At 36.2% G+C, this 14,114-nt stretch overlaps 1 protein-coding gene across 1 annotated transcript in view; it reads right to left on the bottom strand.

Moving 5' to 3' along the window:
- The window catches only part of LOC110840949 (uncharacterized), a 157,013-nt gene that overhangs the window by 119,820 nt on the left and 23,079 nt on the right, over positions 1–14,114 (bottom strand). The gene's annotated exons all lie outside the window — the stretch shown is intronic.

The following is a 14,114-nucleotide window of genomic DNA, read 5'->3' as shown; positions in this document are numbered from 1 at the left end:
GCGTTCCTTTGCTAAAATTTTACGCTTGAAATATATACAAATTTTTAAAGTATATTTGTATGTAAATAAACATGAAATGTGAGTGAGATTTCGATTATTAAAACTGGGAATTTTTAAGACATTGGAGAAAGACAACTCTGTAGGTGGGAGAGTTATTATCAAGAGATAAGCCCATATAATTTGACGTTTCTTTCAAAGTAAAAGAAAACTAACGTGTTTTCTTTATTTTTGTATTTTTTTAATTCAGGAGTAAATTGAGTAAATTAATGAATAACAAATTAATGTTCAATACATTGTGAGTGTTTATTAGGAGGTTCGTAACTTACGTAAAGCGTTAACAGAGTGACTGAACATCATAGAACGGAAACGGATGTTTTAACAATTTTATTTTTTATTTATTTTAAGAGGTTGTACACCCCTGCAGCCAAGTGGCTCGTGACATTAGTTTGTATGCATGGACTGTACAAATAATGTAGTGCATGTGTGTGTTGGTGGGTGTGCTGGACATCTCTTGGTGTACGGACAAAGTTTACGAAACGTTGACCCCAGAAAGCTTCGGATAGCTAAAATGTCACCGATGAAAGAAAATGTATCAAGTCTGACAGCCCCTTCAAAAAAATCTGTCGTTAATTGTATCTCAGTGAAGACATTACTAAAGTTAAAAGAACAATTTGTGACTTGCGCTTAACATTCACGTTTTTGGGCCGTATTAGATGACAGGAGTCCCATCACCATCCACTCACTGTCTTATCCCGAAATTCGCGTTCTTCCAGATTCAATACTGAGGATGGAGGCGTACAGCGCAGAGACTACCAACATAACATTGTAGAAAGTTCTAGCAAAATTTATATTTTCATTTTTGACAAATAGATCAGAGGGCCAATAAAATACTAGATTCAACCACAAAACAAATAAATTTCAAACTTTTTTTTTTACACACATTACTGTTGAACGATGTAGCCACGTGTTCTAACGCATGCTAACTCACCATTGCTGCCAAATTCTGCTCAAAACACCAGTTTCATTATTTATCCAACCTCACATATACATACATATTTTAACCAACCATTAGAAGTCAGACTAACGCACTCCAGATATTAAGTGCAATATATTTAATTTAATTCGATTTTATACACGTCCGTAACACGTTCCTTCCATTTGCAGTCAGCTGCTATTTAAAAAGATAAGTGAGTAATAAACATGAAGGTTTTTACACCAAAAGCAGCAGAGGCAACAGACTAAATAAAATACATAATCACATACATAGGCCTACATAGATACATATTCTTAACAACACACACGCATAAGTTTGATTCATCCTAAAAGACTGTGAGACTAGTTGGATATAAATCACCCCGCTGAACTGCATAATAGCGTAGCTACTCTCAGAGGGACTGGAGTCGGTCTTGCACTCAAGAACGGAACAAGAGTGTCACTTCTCACGCAATGCCGTGTGCGGATTTGCCATGCAAACTAAGGAAACCCTGTGGGCATTACTGTGTTGAGCCATCACGTCACGAAACTCAGATCCGGAGAAACAGAGGATTTCAGAGTCAATTTTCTAAGCTACTAATCTCTTGAATGAGATGATCAGGTGACCTACAGAGAAAGATTTATTGATTCTTCTTGAGAGCTCTTTGTTGTCTTACCACGCATATACATGCTAAACATATTAAGGAGATAACTGTTGGAAATCTTAAAGGTAGCGTGTTCTATGAGAGAAAGCAATAGACTCGTACGTCAGCAAAATGTACTTAATTATATCCTTAGAAGTGATTTATTACGTATCAACTCAGAACAGAGCAATTATAAATTCGACTCACATAATTAATCTGCTTTCCGGCCGAAAGACAAAACTTTGCTTTCAAGATCTCGTCGTAAATGTTGTGTCTTCTTTAATTTTAGACCTACTATTCGTACATCTTCTCATTGTATGCATGTAATTACGTAGCATGTACTTAAGTATGAATATACGTAGGTATGTAGAATTCTACCAGTACATAATTGCTTGTATGTAATGTAATGTATTTGTGTGTATGTGTATACATAATTTTATGCATGTGTGAAAATTTACGTATGTCTATCCTGTGTTGACCCACGTTGATCTATGTATCTTTTATGGAAACTACAATTTTGTGTTCACATGTAAGAGAAATGTCATTTGCGTGGCATGGATTAGTGACACATCACTTTAGGGGATAACTTACGTTAAAATCAATATATGTGCTCTGAAACTTGTGATGTGGGATTAACTATAGTGCTAATTGCAATAAAGTCATGAAATAATGTGTGGTTTTTATGCGTTCTTTGTACGAAGTGCATAGTAAGAACGCATTATGGGATCGTCGTATCCGTCCGCTCGTCCTTCTGTCTTTTCATTAAACTAGAGAACCACTTTAAGGATTTGAAAGAAATTTGATGTGCGGATTTTGAAATTCCGCGCGACCTTAATATCTTAACTTCTGAATATCCTATGAACGGTGTTAACAAAATTACGGGTGAGAAAATTCGTGAGATGGGCATTGAGTTACTGCGATCTGGTGGCCGTGGTCGGAATTTATTTGTTTACAAATATTTGCCAAGGCTCCCACTGGCAAGAAACTGTTATTCATTCTTTGAATATTCGCTGTTGGTTCTATGGTAGTCGTGGTTCGTACTGACGTAAGTGGGAACCAGCTTTGCTTTTATTGGAACAGTTTAGAATATAAAATGTTAGGACACGTTAATTCCGGTTAAGTTAATTCAAATTCGTTAAGACATATTATATTAGGTAATTTCACAAAATGTAGTGCTTGAGTGGCCAGTGTTGGTGCCGACATTCGAACACGGGATTTCAGAGCGAAAATACTAACCACTCTGCCACCAAGATCGGTTCCCGAAAAGCGACATTATTAACGACGTGCTGCATCCATAATTGAAAACGGATTATCTCATGTTCCATTGTATGCAAATGAGGGAAGAGGGAAAATAAGAAATCAAGTGACATGTACGGTGTTCCCCTAGATTCACGACGCGATCTGTTCAAATGGCATTACTTCTTACCGGGTACGCCTCTCCTAACAATCTTTTCTTATTGTGCACTGCAAGCCCACAAATGTGTTACATGTTTTAAGTGGTCGTTCTAGACGAACGATATTATGTCATTAAACTGATCGTACTTTTCTTTGTGCAGGAATCGATTGTGTACTAGGCAGTCCTATTCACAAAACCCAAAGCATAGGCTACTTAAGCATACACTTAAACATTTCTGCCATTCAGATCTGTCTCAAACACAAGTCTGCTTTATAATCGCGATTATTATGGATTCACAGGTATCCATAACAAAATGCACGTTTCTCCTTGTAGTTTTATAGCTCAACCACCGAAAATGGAGGTGATACGTTACCCCGAAACCTAGTAACTACCCCCAATACCACACGGTCTCTCAACTCAGAAACCCACTTTCTTAGAAGTTATGATACCAGAATGATACCAGATTATGTTCGTAGCATAATCACTGTTCGTGTTAAAACGGTCCTGGCAAACTGCTCCTATTCATACCAATGTAATATATTCGTAGAAAAACTTTCTATAAAATTTCCACATATTTATAGGACAGCCTATAACATTTAAATTGTGTCCAACTTAATCCTCGATAACCTATCATTTATATTCTATCGAGGCTTTTAAATAAATTGCCGTTGAGACACTGAACTTGTGCTGTACAGTAAATATTCCCCTGTCACCGCGAACGATACCATCTCCACGAAGTTTGATAATAGTACTAATCATAGTTCAAAGTTAAATAGAATTCTGTCATTACAAACTCATTGTAAAACATTACAAACCAACTTAACAACTGGCAATCAACGACAATGCATTAGCTGGAATAGAAAATAAATATTCAATAAGCGATCGTTACGTAAATTCGATGTGTTCTGGTAAGTTCTAGACCCTAGGGTAAAAACGAGACATGCCTCAAATTTTCAAATATTTGTTTAAACCTGAAGGTAGTTGGCAGAATGAAATAGACAAATATAATCATTAATAACTGGTTGTTTAATAATGTTCTTTTTAAATTACATCATTTACTGAGTATGTCTAACATTTATACAACCTCGGATATTGTACTGCATGCCGAAATGCACGTAATATCCTCATGAAATATTTGCTGCGTGCATTTAGACGTATTAAATCCGCCTTGATCGAAAGCCCACTTTTGCTACCAGATCGCAGCTATTCGCTTTTCAGGAGGAGCCAGCAAAAATGAAATAGTTTAGTCATAGGTATAGCAGTTAAATTAATTGATACAGATTACTACTGCCCTCTTAATTTAGTATTAGTCTTACCTTATAGAGCATTCAATAGTAAACGAACCTATCGCCTATACAAAGAATAACTCCTATTCACGATTCCGTGGGACTTGTAACTGAGACCATGACATTGAAGTCAATTATTAACTTTCTCTTAACATAACGTTCCAACATAACAATAATCTTAAACAAGAGCTTTCTACACTAGCGATGTGAGTTTCCTAGGCAACCCTATCAATTTGTTCATCTCGGAGAAAAGATAGTTTAAATCGGAAGAATTATGTTAAAGATGTATCGTTACAATATCAGACTTAATGAACATCATTCATGGTCATAAGTTTAATTACAAGAACGAAGTTTCGGAGATGAATTTATCTCAGACCTCAGGTAGAAACCTACTCTGTTTGTTTCCAATGGATATAACTAGTTCCTTCTCCAGAGAACAGAGACACATTCCAGTCTGCGAAATGTCGTATCGTGCATTGAACTTATGACGGAGGATATCGACAAAGAAGTTTGTCAATGTGAAGTTACTGGTAGTTTAGTAATACGTCTAAGGCCTGATCCTACATACAATTACATAAATGGTCCCATAATAATGACATAGAAACTAAGTAAATGCAACGAATCCGTCTTGGAAACAACAGAATCTGAGCTGTTCAAGAATTCTGCGTCTTTTACATAACTCAAAGTTCGTTACCATTTTCACAGGCTCCAGTCTGTGGTTCCTATCTTCAGCTTGATGAATCCAGCCTATATATACAGCCTACGTTTTAAGATACATTTTAATATTATCCTTATAACCAAATTAGGTCTTCGAATTGTTCCATTTTATTCAGTATTTTAAATTAAAATGTAGAAATTTATGAATTTCTCATCTGTATCACGCGTGATAATTGCCTTTCTATCTTATCATACTTGTCTCGATTGTCTTGATGGTGTTTAGTGAAGATTACGCTATTTATGAAGGTTTCATTGTAACTTTGTCCTCTCTTATTATTCTCTACCTCTGAGGTCTAAATAACTTGCATGTCTCCACACAATGTACTCAGATGCATTCAATATAACTTCTTCTCTCGAAACGTGACCAAGTTTTGCAGCCACACAAGACAAACATTAAAATTATAATTCTTTTTATCTTTGGGCCTAGTCTTAGGACGATGTGTAGGAGACCGGAAAACAGCCTACGTTGCCGGAATTCAATATATTTCTGATTTTATCTTAAATGTAATTTTAATTAATTACTGTCATTCCCGGATAGATTAATAACGCCTTCACTAATATAATTATATAGACGTATTTTGTGTACGCCAAGTCTTCTAGTTTGCATCGTGCACAGAACCCTTAGGTGTTGTAATTATAATTATCACACACTCTGCCACCATCATCAGGGCGATTATCGCCCCGATGATTGAGGCAGCAAGGACCTCTGAAACGTCGGTGAACTTTTACCACACTACACTGCGCAACAACACAAAAGAAAGACATCTTAAGTTTCTTGAAAAGCAGATTAGTACAAGCGAAAAGAGCCTTCTTCAAAAAGAGAAGTCTACTTGTGTCAAACATTGACCTGGAATTAAGAAAGATATTTCTGAAGTTATATGTTTCGAGCATAGTTCTATACTGAATTGAAAAATGGTCAGTGGGAAAGCCAGAAAGAAGAAGGACGGAAGTATTTGAAATACGGCGCTATAGAAGGATATTGAGAATTAAGTGGACTGATAAAGTACGAAATAAGCTGGTCTTAGACAGGATTGACGAAGGAAGAATTCTATGGAAAAATCTTACGAGAAGAAGAGATAGGATGCTGGGACACATTCTGAGGCTCCCAGGATTGGTTAATTTGGTAATGGAAGGAACAGTTGAAGGGAAGAATTGTAGGGGGAGACAAAGATTGGAACATGTGACGCAGATTTCTGAGGATGTGGAAATGAAGAGACTGGCGCAGGATAGACGAAAATGGAGGACCACATCAAACCAGTTGGAAGACTGATGACAAACAAACAAATAAACAAACAAACAAACAAACAAAATAAGAACATACTTACTACATGCCCACCTATGTAATTTTGTCGTGTTTTGTCTGATACTATTTGGTAAAAAAGGAATTCCCGAGACTCCTCAAAATGAACTATGAAGTGAAGAAGTTCGAGACAAATTGCGAAATAAACAGCAATTTAATAAAATGTGGATATGCCGTTAAAATGATTACAATGTACGGAGAAAATTAGAATAAATGTATTGAAGCAGAGGAGATGAATCACTACGACATTAGCATAAGAAGGGAGATGCACCGTTGAAGCAGCAGATCACAGCAAGAACAAGATTGCGATGAGAGAGACAGAGGACGGCGATGCACTGGTGACTGCGGAGACCACCCACGTCAACACACGACTTCGCTAATAACACGTAACACGAACACGCCTGCCGCAGCGTCCACAGTGGACCGAGAACAGTCTATAGCGAGCACACGCCACAAAATATAAATTCTGCAAACAGTTTGTCACGCCTAGGGGCCGATCACGGTGGCTCGCCAGCCGCTCTATCGAATTTGGGATCTCTAATAAGGGACTTCATCGTGTATACTAATGTACTCCACAGACGAGGACCTCATATTCGCTCATTGTCGGTAAGTCACGAAAATTACAGTCTGTTACGAGACACGAAGGTCTATTACGCATTCACAGGCATTTGCCATTGAGTCATATGAATAGATTCCATATTCTCATTACTTTTAGATCAATATTAATAGCATCCACTCGTTTATACCTAGGTCATAAAACATTTTTTTCAGAGTTTCCAATTAAAATTTTAAAATCGTTTTTCACGTTCTCACTGCGTGCTACGTGTCCGCCCATAGAATATTTCTTGAATCTATCGCTCTAAATAATATTTGGCGGAGAGAGGGTATAAATTGTGAAACTCGTCATCTTCCAATTATTTTCAGTTTCCTACTATTTCATCCTCCTTAGATCCAAATACTCTTTTCAGCAACTAATTACCCTCAATGTATGTTTTTCCCTTGGAGTGAGAGTCTGTATCAAACGACAGTACAAAACATCAAAACAATTCTTTTATTTCATATAAAATAAGTAAACAAACAACTATTAATATTATAGTGTTAATAGTTGTTTGTTAACTTATTTTATATTCTAATACACTACACGTTATGCAAAGTTTTAAGATTCTTTTATTTCAGTGTCTAATATTCCCCAAAATTTTGTGAAAATTATCATGGGCTATACTAAAATTAAAAGAAGGCATAGATTTAAATAATTAAGTCGACTCAAAAGTGCTCTAGTTACTTCCCCCCCCCCTCCTCACCCGTGAAATTTGAGGCTGCTGTAATTTACAGTATTAGACAATTTTTCCGTCAACTTTAAAATTAGACCCTAGAAGCCCACTTCATAGCTCTCTCGGTTGCCGAGTTCTTAATTACAAAACAATTGCCTATAAATATATTAACTACTGAACATTCTTCGCCTAAAATTCATATAATGATGATTGTTATTTGCATAAATTCGGTTTGGGATTAGTAAAATCACGGAAGGTGCTGTATTATGGCGTAGAGATGAAAGAGTTCTATTTAGAACGATCTCAAAATTGTCTAGATGAAGCCCTGGTCGAGTCGATACCAGACATTCTGTGCTCTATGGTAGTTAACATCACATCCACTTTATGTATTCTGAAATATTTTCAGTAAAATAACTCCTCCTTTTACCAAAGGCGAATCGTAAAACGAGATAATATACAGGATTCATGCGAAAGTAATATTAAAAATGACAGCATAAATATATGTGTGTATGTCTTTATTGTTTAGTCTATACTGAAGTCGCTGAGCGCTTGGTAGTTATGACGGAAACCAAACTTTATGTTATGTAAGATTCATAGAAATAGTTAATGCTCTTAAATATAGCACATAAACAGCAGAGTGAGTGGCGCTGGTAACGTACACATGGCTTGGCGTGTTTTAGTTACATGAAACACGACTTGTACCGAAACACTGAAAGCCTATTTTATTAAAGACTTGTACTGTTATTTTAAATCGAAATTTCGTAAGACGAGGAGTTAGTATAAAGATAATGATGTAGCTTTCGAGGTCAGTAATTAAGTAACGATGTGCTTTAAATATTTAATAAGTAAGCTGCTTTTGTTAAAATTGCATTCATATCAGCTACGTGGAAATATGACCAGATTACGTAATAATGTGAATTGAAGCATGGTGAAAGATATATATAAAATATTAGAATACTACTCTTACACGTGCTTATGCTGAGATACCAAAAAAATCACCGTTATTTACATTATCAAACGCAACATTCAATACATTTTAGGGCTCTTCTGATGTTACGTACTTATAAATTTGCTTTGTACGCCTCTGTCATGCCGTGTATTAGTGAATATACTAATTGAATCTCGTCAGGACGACCGAACACCCTGGCATCCGATATTTTGCTCATACTTCTCGGACTAAAACCTTTTAAAAGGCCATGAGTGCGTGATACCCAATCCTTGGGTCTGTAGACTCGCTATATAGCGTATGGTTAATATTATGTATCGTTTTAAGGTATGTGGTGTAACTTGTGTAACAAAAATATTATCATCAAATAACTCCAGACTCTTTGTAATATGTATTTTATTCATTGATCAAAAGCATGAGATACCGAGTTTCTGTCCTGGTACGGGATTTTATTCAGGCAGGTTTAGGGGAATTTTTAAGTTTCTTCCTCTGTTAGCAAATTTGGCTGGCTCGGTGAAAATATTGCATCTCTGCAACTCATTCAGTCGGCGAGTCTAGGACGAGAACGCGGCGCAGGGCATTATCCGACACAAAGAAATCGATTTATGTAGAAAGCAGCTCATGTAAATTGATTCGTGTAAAAAGTAGAGTGTTTTTTGCTTTTAATTAACTTCCCTATCCTGAGATATAAAGCAGCCAAATTAAAGGAAATATTTCAACGTAATGAATTTCATAGTAGGTCCACCAACTAAAAAGAATCAGGCAGCAGAGTATTTCTTGATGGCTAAAAGAATTCGACGAAATTTATGGGAAATGAAAGTTCATTGCTGTAATCACAATCCCTATTTTGATTCAGATGAATGCAGTTCACTACCTGTGTCTTAATATTACCTTGTTAGGACTCCTGATGAACAGTGTCCTTAGTTGAGGTGCGCACGACACTCTCGACGGAAATAACATTTTCGTACAAAAGTTTACTTCGAAAATTTCATTAAGAAAAAATTAAAAATGACTTGAACCACCTAAACATTGTCTGGAGATGCGCGTTATCGTGATAAAATTTACGTACCATAAATTTATGTATTTTATGTTATATCTTAAATAACAGTATCTGACTGTTTTTCATATTTTTAAAGGATTACTAAACACTCTGAGTGAATACATTCTTAGGGGGTTTCCCAACAAAATATTTTGGAGATCTCCGAATAAACGCAGACTGCTGCACAACCTATATTCTACAGCGTCCCTAAGACATTTCATTTTGCATTTTCAGCAGCTTTTTTCACCAAGAGTCATTAGAACGCTCATATCCGGAAAACAAATTAGGACTCTGACATGTCTATAGGATCCTGACTTTGACAATAATTACTTTCTTCCTCTTTATTTTTTACACAACCAAAAATAAAAACGTGCGCAGACGCAAACACCCACGCGCGCGCGCACACAGAGCATATGTACATGTGTATGCAAATATATTTACATTACGTTAATATATCCCAATGAAATTTCAAATCTTCATTTCATCTTATCATGCATGAAGTTCGCGCTTTCTACGTTGACATTTCTTGTCCAAACTTCCGACAAAAGCTTTATTATAAAATATATTTTTAGGTATAAAATGAAATACGTAAGGAATATAGATCAGTGGTATTCAACCTTTTTTGTTCGCGTACCCCCAGATATAATTTCTCTTTAACTTTGTACCCCCAAAGTTGTTGGTGTATAATTCAAATTATACACAGTATATAATCTACATCTAAAATAAATTAAATAAATTACATTATAGATTATTCAGTGTTTATCATAATTTTTTTTTAAATTTCACGTACCCCTTAAGATGTCTTGGCGTACCCCACGTTGAATACCACTGATATAGCACTCATCAAATGAGACAATGCTAGTCTTATATACACAGTAATGAACCTTGGGAGTCCTTAATTAGCTGAGATACTTAATATGGACCTTTCTCCACGAAATTACTGAATGAAATTTCTTGTTTGCAGTTACTGGCATTTGAACCATTCAGTAAATTGTAATCGATCACCTACATTGGGCGTGGACACGCTCTACAGATAACGATTATTTCAGCACAAACTACCATCTCCACTTAACGTCAGGGTTTATGACTGCAGCATTATTGATTAACAAACTGACTTCTGAGAACGCGTAACTCATAGACCACTGTTCCACTCACGAAAGACCCGTCTCTTGAGGTAACAAAAACGAACTGTAATAACAATAAAACAATAAACAAAACTTTATCCACAGTGACTCAGCCGTATAAAATTCATATTCACCTCATGAACTCTCCCTTGACCAATTGAAATCGTCGAGGAGGCGTGGCTTTTGAAGTGAGTTTCATTTCTTTAACTAAAGTTTCGGTCGTGCAGTACTTATGAGCGATAAGGTAATTAAGTTTACTGAAACTCAGATTTTAAAATAAACCACAGCCATCTATATTCATTGTGAATCATCAAAAGATTTTATATTTTTGACTATTTTATCGTTTTAATACAGTGTCTGCTTTGTCTCAAGTGGTCAGAGCATCGCAGATTTTTAATTTGAACAGAGATTCAGCTGGCTCAGGATAGAGACCGGTGGCAGTCTCTTGCTAACACGATAATGAGCCTATAGCAGCCATAAAAAGTGGAATATTTGTTGATTAGCTGAGTCATTATTAGGTTCTCAAAAAAGATTCCGTTCTGCGGAGTTATTAATTTAAACTTCCTCTTTGAGTATTCTGAGTATAAGAAAAATACAACATGAAATTTCTAACCGGTACGACTCGGTATGTTGTATGGAAAATAACTCCGTGATTAAGGCTGATTTGCTTTATATTTGTACACAGGAGCGGGGAGGGCCCATGAGCGTCTGTATCAGAAGAAGGTAGGGAGAATGTGGATTGTAACTAGGCGAATTTAATGAATGCGTTGGACTGGAACACTTAACAAATGTACACAGCAGAGAACATGGGTAATAGATTTCTCTTGCGACTTGTGTGGTCTCTTGAATCATTTCATATTCATGACGTTACTCCCCCTTCTCTCCCCATTGATTGATAAGATAGTCTGCACATCGTATCACTCCGCACGGACACCACAACATATCAGCATTCCTTACTCCCAACCAGCTCCTTAGTATCTCATTCTACCAGAAACTTATTCGGCTACTGGTTTTCAAAAAAGAACCGCCTCACTCACTGCCCAGCCTTCAGAAGTAAAACGAGTGGATGATTCGGTGTTTCTGGGGTCAGCTGCACAGCTGATTTGTTCTCTTTAGTGCCATTGTTAATAGTAACAGAAATAATGAACGATTAGTTAGATTCTTGGATGTGTGAAACAGGAATGTTTTATAGGATGAAGTTGGGAGGTCTAGCGTTCTATTCAATATTCCTGTAGACAGCGATTAATATCAGTTTTCGAATTATTTTTACCAAAAATGAGAAGAAACTTTTGAACTAAATATTTACAAATGCAGTTTTGTAATACAGTAAACTAAAATTAATATATTTATATTAAAAAATAAATTCCCCTTAATTATATACAGCGGCAATGCCTAAGATTAGTGAGTGAACTTCTTCATGAAATGGAATTAGTGTACAAGTGGCGTAAGCCACCTTATCTGTCCCTGGTGAGGCGCTGTGTCAGTTTTCAATTGCTGCATTCTTCTCAAAACGAAACATTCCACATTTGGTCCTCCCATTCCTTAGAACATTCCTGTTTCACTCGTCTGAAAATGTAATAACTTACGATTTGATAAATTGAATGTCCCCACCTCGTCGTTCAAAATCCTCCGTGACGCTGCTGTGAGATGCTTCCAGACATTTCCTTAATATTAGTGCAATTTAATCAATAGTCTTTTTCGCGTGTATTTGACCAAGTTGTTGGAAGCCGTTTTGAATAAGCGCTTACTACCAGTACATCTGCAAGTTTCAAGTACTCAAGTACTGAAGATGATAGGTCCTGTGATAAATACGTGATAAAAGGGATTAATAAGTGACTGGCTGAAGAAATGTGTTCAACGATTTTTCTATCATCGTATTATTTGGTCTCTCCTCGATTCTCATGACCTGTGGGGACAATATGTTACCACCATACAGTTTTATTTAAAACATTCAACACCTAAGAGTAAATAGGAGGCTAATATTAAAATTTATACGACAAACTTCTTTTGTGAGGATTTTGGACTGCATTCATCTGGATCAATATTCTAACGAGTTGTCGGCTTTTGTGAAGACAGTAACGAACTTTCGAAATGCGTAGCAGGGGAGGAATTTTTTGACATTTTAATTGCGGATTAAGTTAACGTTTTATTTAGAAGTGTCGAGAATATTTTTCTCGAACCGAAAATGATGCAAGCAAGCAAATCCTCTCGGGCGATCAGCTATGTAGGAATGGAATTAATATCCAAAATTTCGGAGACTAATTTGATTTTATCAGAGCGCAGGAACGCTGTTAATTGATACGAGTTTTTAAAAATATTCTTGTTAATTCTGTTATCACACAACTGATCGGCAAATGATAAATTATTCAAAGTAACAGTGTGATATTATTTTGTTAAATAATTGATAAACTTTTAAATTAAAAGAACTTTTTGTTCTAGCAGGCTTTCGTTTAATGTAATTTAAATTGAGTATAAATACCAGGAAAAGCCCAGATTACGGATCCCCAGTAAAATTGTGAGTACATGTGTAAGAAAGGAGGAGATCATAATTATATTCTTGATAAAATTATTTGCATATTTACATCGTGAACCGCAAAATCTTTCACACACAACCATTCTATCGAAAAACTAAACATGAAATACACTTAAATTTTTTCTGTGAGATACTTAGTCTCAGATGGATAAAAACCGAAAGAAGATAAATTATAATAATAAAAATATGTGGATCTGAGGATAAAAAAAGGATGGAGAAATTTTCCGAATGGAAACATCCAAAACTTACAGATACTTTGATTATTAAATAAGAAAATGTGGGATGGGTGAGAATGTAGTGGGGACAGATGAAATGTGCATTTCACAGAAAACATTTTTTGTTCGGAAGACCCCACTCAAGTGAGTAGCCCGATTCAAGAAATATAAAATTGGAACTGGTGCAAGGGAAACATTGTATGAGGGTGTGAATTGAATTCGTGTTTTCCAGAATACATTTAAATGCCAGGCTTGTGAATGTGGTAGCCTAATAAGACTTACAAGCCAGTAAAATGTTGATTTGCTGCGTAACCATCAGGTATCGAATTAAAATCTTCCGCATGAGAAACTGTGACAACATTTTGTGTTTTTGTTACGTAATTATATTTGCATGCATATATTTTACACATCGGCTTTGCAAATGTCAGGTGCAAAATTCAGAGCCGAAACCCCGCGTCAATGAATTTTCGTCCCGCGGATACCAACTTCGTCTTCGCTCTTTATCTGTTCAGCCGGGCAGTGCGCTAAATGGTTGAAGTGCGTTCAGCAGCGAGTGGAGTCACAGCTAACAATAATTTATTTGGCACACAATAAACATCACCAGCTCTGCAATAAACTTGAACGTTAACGCGAGCACAAGGTTTTTGGTTGGCATGCATTAGCATGAACCA

Source organism: Zootermopsis nevadensis, unplaced genomic scaffold, assembly GCF_977971745.1.
Source record: "Zootermopsis nevadensis isolate Lab colony 2312 unplaced genomic scaffold, Znev_1.0 Znev_ptg000019l, whole genome shotgun sequence".
NCBI lineage: Eukaryota > Metazoa > Arthropoda > Insecta > Blattodea > Termopsidae > Zootermopsis > Zootermopsis nevadensis.
The sequence above is the reverse complement of the archived record's forward strand: the minus strand, read 5'-3'. Positions and strand labels throughout refer to the sequence as shown.